Source organism: Hippopotamus amphibius, chromosome X (assembly GCF_030028045.1).
Source record: "Hippopotamus amphibius kiboko isolate mHipAmp2 chromosome X, mHipAmp2.hap2, whole genome shotgun sequence".
Classification (NCBI taxonomy): domain Eukaryota; kingdom Metazoa; phylum Chordata; class Mammalia; order Artiodactyla; family Hippopotamidae; genus Hippopotamus; species Hippopotamus amphibius.
The window spans coordinates 36,560,015-36,570,698 of record NC_080203.1 but is presented as its reverse complement, the minus strand read 5'-3'; the positions used below and the strand labels follow the sequence as shown (position 1 = coordinate 36,570,698).

General features: G+C 36.4%; 1 non-coding gene across 1 annotated transcript; it reads left to right on the top strand.

Moving 5' to 3' along the window:
- The first annotated feature begins 9,395 nt into the window (after positions 1-9,395).
- LOC130842731 (U6 spliceosomal RNA) lies at positions 9,396-9,499 on the top strand. Its single transcript, XR_009050532.1, has one exon. It is a non-coding gene; the product is annotated as a U6 spliceosomal RNA (small nuclear RNA).
- The last annotated feature ends 1,185 nt before the right edge of the window (positions 9,500-10,684 follow it).

Below are 10,684 nucleotides of genomic sequence, written 5' to 3'. Positions count from 1 at the left end.
AATGCTGTTGGTAACTTGATAGGGGTTGCGTTGAATCTGTAAATTGCTTTGGGTAGCATAGTCATTTTCACAATGTTGATTCTTCTAATCCAAGAACATGGTATGTCTCTCCATCTGTTTGTATCATGTTTGATTTCTTTCATCGGGGTCTTATAGTTTTCTGCATTCAGGTCTTTTGCCTCCTTAGGCAGGTTTATTCCTAGGTATTTTATTCTTTTTGTTGCGATGGCAAATGGGAGAGTTTCCTTAATTTCTCTTTCTGCTCTTCCATTGTTAGTATATAGGAATGCTAGAAATTTCTGTGCATTAATTTTATATCCTGCTACTTTACTAAATTCATCAATTAGTGCTAGCAGTTTTCTGGTAGAGTCTTTCGGGTTTTCTATATATAATATCATGTCATCTGCAAAGAGTGACAATTTTCCTTCTTCTTTTCCAATTTGGATTCCTTTTATTTCATTTTCTTCTCTGATTGCTGTGGCTAAAACTTCCAAAGCGATGTTGAATAATAATGGTGAGAGTGGACACCCTTGTCTTGTTCCTGTTCTTAAAGGGAATTCTTTCAGTTTTTCCCCATTGAGAACGATGTTGCCTTTTGGTTTCTCATATATGGCTTTTATTATGTTGAGGTAATTTCCTTCTATGCTCATTTTCTGGAGAGTTTTTATCATAAATGGATATTGAATTTTGTCAAAAGCTTTTTCTGCATCTATTGAGATGATCATATGGTTTTTATCCTTCAATTTGTTGATATGGTTTATCACATTGATTGATTTGCGTATATTGAAGAATCCTTGCATCCCAGGGATAAACCCCACTTGATCATGGTATATGAATTTTTAATGTGCTGTTGGATTCTGTTAGCTAGTATTTTGTTGAGGATTTTTGCATCTATGTTCATCAGTGACATTAGCCTGTAATTTTCTTTTTTTGTGACATCTTTGCCTGGTTTTGGTATCAGGGTGATGGTGGCCTCGTAGAATGAGTGTGGAAGTGTTCCTCCTTCTGCTATATTTTGAAAGAGTTTGAGAAGGATAGGTGTTAGCTTGTCTCTAAATGTTTGATAGAATTCACCTGTAAATCCATCTGGCCCTGGCCATTTGTTTGTTGGGAGATTTGTAATCACAGACTCAATTTCCGTACTTGTGATTGCTGTGTTCATAGTTTCTATTTCTTCCTGGTTCAGTCTTGGAAGATTGTGCTTTTCTAAGAATTTATCCATTTATTCCAGGTTATCCCATTTTTTGGTTTATACTTGCTTGTAGCAGTCTCTCATGATCTTTTATATTTCTGCAGTGCTCGTTGTTACTTCTCCTTTTTTATTTCTAATTCTGTTGATTTGTGTATTCTCCCCTTTTTTCCTGATGAGTCTGGCTAATGCTTTATCAATTTTGTTTATCTTCGCAAAGAACCAGCTTTTAGTTTCATTGCTCTTTGATAGTGTTTCCTTCCTTTCTTTTTCATTTATTTCTGCTCTGATCTTTATGATTTCTTTCCTTCTGCTCACTTTGGGGTTTCTTTGTTCTTCTTTCTCTAGTTGTTTTAGGTGTAAGGTTAGGTTGTTTTTTCGATATTTTTCTTGTGTCTTGAGGTAGAAATGTATTGCTATAAACTTCCCTCTTAGAACAGCTTTTGTGGCATCCCATAGATTTTGTGTTGTTGTGTTTCCATTGTCATTTGTTTCTAGGTATTTTTTGATTTCCTCTTTGATTTCTTCAGTTACTTCTTGGTTGTTTAATAGCGTGTTGTTTAGCCTCCATGTGTTTGTACTTTTTAACAGTTTTTTTCAGATAATTGATATCAAGTCTCATGGTGTTGTAGCCAGAGAAGATGCTTGATATGATTTCAAATTTTTTCAAGTTACCGAGGCTTGATTTGTGACCCAAGATGTGATCTATCCTGGAGAATGTTCCATGTGCACTTGAGAAGAAAGTGTATTCTGTAGTTCTTGGATGGAATCTCTTATAAATATCAATTAAGCTGAGATGGTCTAATATGTCATTTAAAGCTGTGTGTCCTTATTTATTTTCTGTTTGGATGATCTGTCCATTGATGTAAGTGGGGTGTTCAAGTCTCCTACTATTATTGTGTTACTGTCAATGTCCCCTTTTATATCTGTTAGCATTTTCCTTATGTATTGAGGGGCTCCTATGTTGGGTGCATAGATATTTACAATTGGTATATGTTCTTCTCAGATTGATCCCTTGATCATTACATAGTGTCTTTGCTCATCTCTTGTAATAGTCTTTACTTTAAAGTCTAATTTGTCTGATGAGGATTGCTACTCCAGCTTTCTTTTGACTTCCATTTGCATGGAATATCTTTTTCCATCCCTTTACTTTCAGTCTATATGTATCCCTTGGTCTGAAGTGGGTTTCTTGTAGGCAGCATATATAAGGGTCTTGTTTTTGTATCCATTCAGCCAGTCTGTGTCTTTTGGTTGGAGCATTTAATCCATTAACATTTAAGGTGATTATTGACATGTGTGTTCCTATTCCCATTTTCTTAATTGTTTTGCGTTTGTTTTTGTAGGTCTTTTCCTTCTCTTGTGTTTCCTGCTTAGAAAATTCCTTAAGCAATTGTTGTAAGGCTGGTTTGGTGGTGCTGAATTCTCTTAACTTTTGCTAGTCTGTAAAGCTTTTGATTTCTCTGTCGAATCTGAATGAGATTCTTGCTGGGTAGAGTATTCTTGGCTGTAGGTTTTTCTCTTTCAGGACTTTCAGTATATCCTGCCATTCCCTTCTGGCCTGCAGAATTTCTGCAGAAAGATCAGCTGTTATCCTTATGGGTTTTCCCTTATATGTTATTTGTTGCTTTTTTCTTCCTGCCTTTAATATTTTTTCTTTGTGTTTTATTTTTGTTAGTTTGATTAATATGTACCTCAGTGTATTTCTCCTTGGGTTTATTCTGTATGGGACTCTCTGTGCTTCTTGGACTTGGTCAATGATTTCCTTTTCCCTGTTGGGGAAGTTTTCAAATATAGCCTCTTCAAATATTTTCTCAGACCCTTTCTTTTTTCCTTCTTCTTCTGGGATGCCTATGATTCGAATATTGGTGCACATAATGTTGTCACCAAGGTCTCTGAGACTGTCTTCCATTCTTTTTATTCATTTTTCTCTTTCCTGCTCTGTGGCAGTTATTTCCGCCATTCTATCTTCCAACTCACTTATTCATTCTTCTGCCTCAGTTATTCTGCTCTTTATACCATCTAGAGTTTTTTCAATTTCAGTTATTTTGTTTTCCATTACTATTTGTTTGTTCTTTAGTTCTTCTGAGTCCTTATTTACTGTTTCTTGTATTTTCTGTATTTTGTTATCGATAGTTTGGATCATCTTTACTATCATTACTCTGAATTCTTTTTCAGGCAATTTTCCTATTTCTTCTTCATTTATTTGGTCTTGTGGGTTTTTTCCTGCTCCTTTGCCTGCATGGTGTTTCTCTGTTTTCTCGTTTTGTCTAATTTGTAGGATTTGCTGTCTCCTTTCCCTATGCTGCATAATAGTAATACCTCCTGTTTGTGCCCTCTGCCCCCTGTGGTGGGGTTTGTCCATTGTCTTGAGTAGGCTTCCTGGTGGGGGTCTGGTGTCTGCTTTCTGGTGTGTGGCTCTGTATCTTTTCTCTCTAATGAGCAGGGCCATGTCAGGTGGTGTGTTTTAGGGTATCTGTGAGGTTAATATGGCTTTAGGTAGTCTGTGTGCTGATGGGAGGGTTTGTGTTCCTGTCTTGTTTGTAGTTGGTGTGAGGGCTCCAGCACTGGCAGTTGCAGACAGTCAGACGAAGCCGGGTCTTAGACTCTGATACAGGACTCTGTGAGAGTTCTCTGCAGTTAATCTTCCCTGTGTCTGAGGACTCCCTGGTAGTCTAGCATCCTGGATTCAGTGCTGCCTCCCCAGAGCCTCCTATTTGACTTCTCATCGGGTAGTCCAGGCCTCAGAAGTTGCTTGTCCCAGCAATAAAGGCGTTTAAAGAAGACTGTCCTAGCCCCAGACTAATGGCAGCATGTTGAGTCAAACAAATACTAAGTCAAGGAAACACATATATGTACAAGACACACAAATACTGAATCCAATGGAACATAAGGCACTGGAAAGACCTGACAGAAGAACCCCAGTATGCCATCAGACAATCAAAGGGAAAACCAACAGAAATTCAAAACCAAAAAAAAAAAATAAGTAAATAAAACCACACACACACAAACACAAATCCAGGGAGATTTTGAAAGCTAGGATCAAAGATAATAAAGAGCGAGAGTACCCCCAGACAGACTGAAGAGTCTCAGAATGAAATCAGACAATTATACTTAGAACTAAGGTAAAGACGAAACCTAATAATAAAAACCAAAGCAGTGTGTCGCCTGGAGAATAAAGCAAGGAAACAGAGCAGAGCGATAATATTGCTTATAAATATATTAAAATAAAATAAACTAAAAAAGGATAGAAGACACAGCAACAGAAGAGCATAGTGTGACTGGAAATAGGAAAAGAAAAAGGAGAGAGAAAAAAATAGAAATGTATAAAAGATAGAGAAGGAAAGAAGGTAGGAGAGAGAAAGTTAGCACTACAAAAAACTTAGAAATTGAAATATGTAAAAAGTCTAAAAATAAAAATAGAAGAAAAAATATAATGAAAGAATAAAAAAATGTTGTAATACTTGTAGATCACTTAGGACTAAGATCGTAATTAATTTAAAAAAAAAAAAAAACCCCACACAAACACATATCCAGGGAAATTTTGAAAGCTAGGATCAAATATAATAGAGAGCAAGAGTACAATCAGACAGACTGAAGATTCCCAAAACAAAATCAGACATTTGTAATCAGAACTAAGATGAAGACCAAACCTAATAATAAAAACTAAAGCAGTGTGTCATCTGGAGAATAAAGCAAGGAAACATAGCTGAGTAATAATATTGATTATAAGTATGTTAAGATAAAATAAACTAAAAAAGGATAGAAGACAGGGCAACAGAAGAGCATAGTGTGACTGGAAATATGAAAAGAAAAAGAAAAAAAATAGAAATGTATAAAAGATAGAGATAAAAAGAATGTAGGAGAGATACAGTCAGCATTACAAAAAACTTAGCTAGAAATAGAAATACATAAAAAGGCTAAAAATAAAAATAGAATAAAAAATAGAATAAAAAATATGTTATAAAACATGTAGCTCCCTTAGGACTAAGATCATAATTAATTAAAAAAAAAAAAAGCTAGAACTGACCCCAGAATGGACCAGATCAATAGAATTAATACTAATATTTCTGTTTCCTTGGGGTCTCAGCTGTAAATGTCCTTCTACCCACCTTGGGCTTTTGGTATTACTCTGCGACCAGCAGAGCTTCCTTTATTGTTCATCTGTAAGTGCCGGTGTGTGGGGGGAGAGAGGGTACACTAGTGGCTCCTTCCCCTGGGGGTGAGTGAGCAGTGGTGCCCTGCCTGGGTCACGGTGGCTTGGGTGGTTTGGGCGTTGCCTGTTGCAGAGGGAAGCCAGCAGCTCTGGTGTAAACAGAATGTCTCCAGACCTGGGCCACCCTTTGGACTTTTGGCTCTCAGCTGCAGGCACTCTCGGCCAGCCCCACCTGGGGGCCTTTGTTATCCCTGACTGCATTAGCCAGGCCCAGAGGGGTCCTACCTCTTTTCGTCGCAGGCACCGAGAGAGAGGCTACACCCATGGGTCCTCCCCCCAGCTTGTGAGTCAGCAGTATCGAGCCACCGCCATGGCCACCTAGATTTCCGTGGTAGGCATTCTCCTCTGCAGATTTCTTCCCTCCTGTCCTCTCAGTCTGTCTCCCTACTGCCGATAATGTTTCTGACCCTGAACCAGTTCTCCAGTTCCTACATTCCAGCTCCCAGACCCTCTGTTAAGCTGTGAACCCACGTCTCAGTTTGGACACACTGAGCCGTGGTGCGGACCCTCTGTGTGTTTCTCACTCTTTCCCGTCTGCCACAGATCAGCCACTTCACCCTCTTTGAACAGTCCGAAATGCCTCCCTTCTGACCCAGGGAAATTCCCCATTGGAGAAGGGGTTTCCCTGTCAAATAAGGGACATTTCCCCAAATTTGGCAATCTCCCCTGTGTTTCAGATCCCCCCGTCCCAGGGTGTGGGAACCCATCCCTTTTCTTTCTTCTCCTCCTCTTTCTCCTTTTTATTTTTCCCTCTGTCCTACCCAGTTATGTCAGGATCTTTGCAGTCCTTTCTGGTGTCCGAGGTCTTCTGCTGGTGTTCAGCTGGTGTTGAGCTGGTTCTCTGTGGGAATTATTGCATCTTTTGATGCATTCCTGATGCATCTGTGGAGAGGGATGCATTCCACATCCTTCTACTTCACTGCCATTTTTCCCCATTGTTGATTCAGTATTTTTGAATGAATATACCTTTCTAGGCTTAAGTTTTCTCAACAGAAAATTAATTCATGCATTTTTCTTATTTTTTTCCATAATACACGTGTTTTACTTATTTACTTATTGTGAAACTTCACAAAAATGGACTCATACAGCATCTACTCTATTGTGTCTGGGTTTTTTTCCCTCAAAATAATGCTGTTAGAATTTTTCCATGGTATTGTATTAGCAGTTCATAATTTTAAAATTTCTTACAATAGTTAATAGTATCTCACACGTTACTGAGGCTCTGTTTATTTTTTTTCAATCTTTATTTTCTCCCTGTTCTTCAGATTGGATAATTTTCATTAATGTATCTTCAGTCTGAAAAATGTACTTGTCTGTTTTATTATTGAATAATTGATAATTCACGATCAGACTTATGTTAAAAATATTCTGGACATAGTGTAAATACTGCACTGAGTATTACAAGAATGGAGACCAGGACAATGGTCAGTACTGGGTTCTAGTGAGAGATAATATTAGCCTAAGCTAAGTTTCAGTAGGAGTGAGAAGAAAGTAGACAGTTTATGAAACATTAAGGAGATAAAATGACACAATGACAACTGATTGAATGTTGGTAATCAAGGATGAAACTCAGGTTTCTTTTTCTGTGTTAGTCCTTGCCCTCTGAGAAGCAATTTGCAAGACTAAGAAATGATGTTTGGTTTTGATCTAGATTTCAGTAGAGATCTGGCCTGGAGGTCGAGATGTCAAAGTCATCAGTATATCAGTGATAATTGGAGTCAGAGAATTGTGTGAAATTACCCAAGAGCAGAAAGTGATGTGGGAAGAGGGCCAAACACAGAATTCCTAATTTAAAAGACTGAGCAAAGGAAGAAGCTCACACAGAGAAGATAAGTTGCTAGAGAAGTAGGAATTAAACCAGAAAAATGGTACATTAAATATCATCAGCGTTAAAAATGGAAGTGAGATCGAACAAGAATAAAAGGTGTTATTGTATATTGCAAAAATATAAGAACCTTGATAGCCATGGTGTTAGAAATTGCAGTGAAGAGATGTGGGAATCTCAGTAGATTGCTGTGGGAGCACACCAGGTTGGAATTCATTGAGCAGTGAATGTGAGGTGATGTGGAAACAATCAACTTTCAATATTTTGTTTTGTTTTAAATTGTTTTCATTTATTTTAAAATATTTTTTATATTTTATTTCGTGTTTTATTGAAGTATAGTTGATTTACAATTTTGTGTCAATCTCTGCTGTACAGCAAAGTGACTCAGTTTTACACATGTGTACATTCTTTTTTTAGTATTCTTTTCCAGGATGGTTATCCTGGGAGACTGGGTATAGTTCCCTGTGCTATACATGAGGACCTTCTTGTTTATCCATTCTAAATGTAATAGTTTGCATCTAGCAACCCCAAATTCCCAGTTCGTCCCTTGCCCTCCCCGGCTCCCCCTTGGCAACCACAAGTCTGATCTCTATGTCTGTGAGTCTGAGAAACTTTGAATTTTTAAAAGAACTTTGAGGACTTCCCTGGTGGCGCAGTGGTTCAGAATCTGCCTGCCAATGCAGGGCACACGGGTTCGAGCCCTGGTCCAGGAAGATTCCACATGCCGCAGAGCAACTAAGCCCGTGTGCCACAACAACTGAGCCTGCACTCTAGAGCCTGTGAGCCACAACTACTGAATGCACATGCTGCAACTACTGAAACCTGCACTCCTAGAGGCCATGCTTCACAGTAAGAGAAGCCACCACACTGAGAAGCCCACACACTGAAATGAAATGTAGCCCCTGCTCGCCACAACTAGAGAAAGTCCACGTACAGCAACAAAAACACTACACAGCCAAAAATAAATATTTTTTTAATAAAGAAAAGTTAAAAAAAAAAAAGAACTTTGATGATGAATGAATAAAACAGGTAGGCGAAGGGAACTGGCGTTAAAAGAGATTTTTATTCTTAAAACTGGAATGTCATCATATCAGAAAAAAAATAATGTGAATTTAACAATGTGTTCCAAATTAGATCTGAATATGTATACTAATATAAAAAATCCATTGTATTCCTATATACTAGCAGTATGTAAAATATCTATTTACAGTAGCATCAAAATACACAACATTTATGAATTAATCTAACAAAAGATGTCCAAGAACTATAAAACATTGGTAAAGAGGGCCTAAATAAGTGGAGAGGTATAACATGTTTATGAATAGGAAAACAACATTTTAAGATGGCTTTTTTTCCTGAATTGATCTATAAAGTAAGTGCAATCACAAAAAAATAGAAGCAGGCTTTTAAAAAATACATATTAGCAAACTGATTCTAAAATTTATATAGAAATGTAAAGGGCCTAAGATAACCACAAAAATGTTTTTTTTTTAAAAAGTGGAAGGACTTATGATACCTGATTATGAGACTTACTATAAATCTCTATCAAATTAGGCAGCTTGGCATTACTGAAATGATAGACATACAGACATTTAGTTCAATGGTATAGAATAAAAAATAAAGAAATAAATCCACACATATACATTATCAATTTTGACGAAGATGCCAAGACAATTAAATGGCGAGAGGGAAGTCTTTCAACAAGTGGTACTGATTCAACTGGATATCCCTGTGGAAATAAATGAACACGGACTTTTACCTTATACCAAATACAACAATTAAATCTAAGTGGATCATGTAACACCTAAAACTATCAGATGTCTAGAAGAAAACATAGGAGAAAATCTTTATGACCTTCATGTAGGCAAGGGATTCTTCAAAAGAACACACAAAAACCCCCACAAATCATAAAGGGAAAAAAAAGATAGAATTTATTTTTTAAATGACAAAAGACAACCTTAAGAAAAGTAAAAATCAAACCACAGACTAGGAGAAAAATTTTGCACCACACATAATACAAAAAGAACTTGTATCCAGAACAGATAAAGAACTCTTACAACTAAATGGCAAAATGACAAATAATACAATAAAAATGGGTAGAAGATGTAAATACTTCACAAAAGAAGATCTGTGAATAGCTAAAAAGCATGTTTAAAATGTTCACTGTTGTGCTCACTTCAGCAGCATATACACTAAAATTGGAACGATACAGAGAAGATTAGCATGGCCTCTAAGCAAGGATGACATGCAAATCGTGGTGTTCCATATTTTATTTTTTAAAAATTAACTATCATTAGTCATCAAAGAAATTTAAATCTACAATGTACATAATGAAACAAAACAACACCCACAAAACCCATTATTAAAATGACTATAACAAAGAACAAACCATACAAACTGTTGGTGAGGATAAGTAGTGACTGAGGCTCTCTTACACTGTTGATAGGAACGTAAAATAGCACACCCACTTCTCAAAAGTTTGGCAGTTACTTAAATATACACCTACCAGTTCACTTTAAGATATTTACCCAAGAGGTACATGTAAGAACTTGTATCCAAATGTTCATAACTGTTTTTATTTGTAATACCCCAAACCAGAAACAATCCAAATGTTCATCAACATGTAGATGGATTATGCTACATCCATACAATGGTGTGCTATTTGGCAACTAAATGGAACAAACGATTGATACAGTCAAGAACTTGGATAAATCTCAAAATCATTGCTTTTTGAAGAAGTCACACACTCCCCTAAAACGTATACACTGTATGATCCCATTTCTATCAACTTCCCGGAAATGCCAACTAGTCTACAATGAAAAAATAAAAATTAAAAAAAAGAATATCGTGATCAAATTAAATAGTTCATATTGAAAAAATTTAATTTAATTTAATTTATAAAGGAAGATCAGTAGTTGCCTAAAGACTGGAGTAGAGGAAGAAATAATGCATAGGTCGATTAAAAAAAGGAATGACAAAATTTGGGTGGAAGATTAACATTTTCATTATGTTGATTGTGGTGATTTATTTCACAGGTGTATATATATGTCAAAACTTATCAAATTGTGCCCTTTAAATATATGCCGTTTACTGATGCCAAATTTATCTCCAAATTGTAGCAAATTATAGATACATCTATATAAACATTAGAAAATGTTGGCAGATCTAAGAAAAAAAAATCTTTATATGTAACTCTTGATCATAAAATGTGGTTTCTGCAAAGCATTCCTGGTCCAAAGATGACTTTCATTTTAATTTTCTGAATCCTTCCATGGTTAATATGTTGCGCTAGAACGAAGCATGTAATACTGAAATACAAATACCGGAATGTAATGTCTTTAAGAACCTGTTCTATGGTGTCATGGAGGTCTAGATTTGAATCCTATATTTGCCTTTTAAGAAGATATTAAGTAAGTTATTTAATATCTAAAATTCAGTTTTCACATCTGAAAAATGA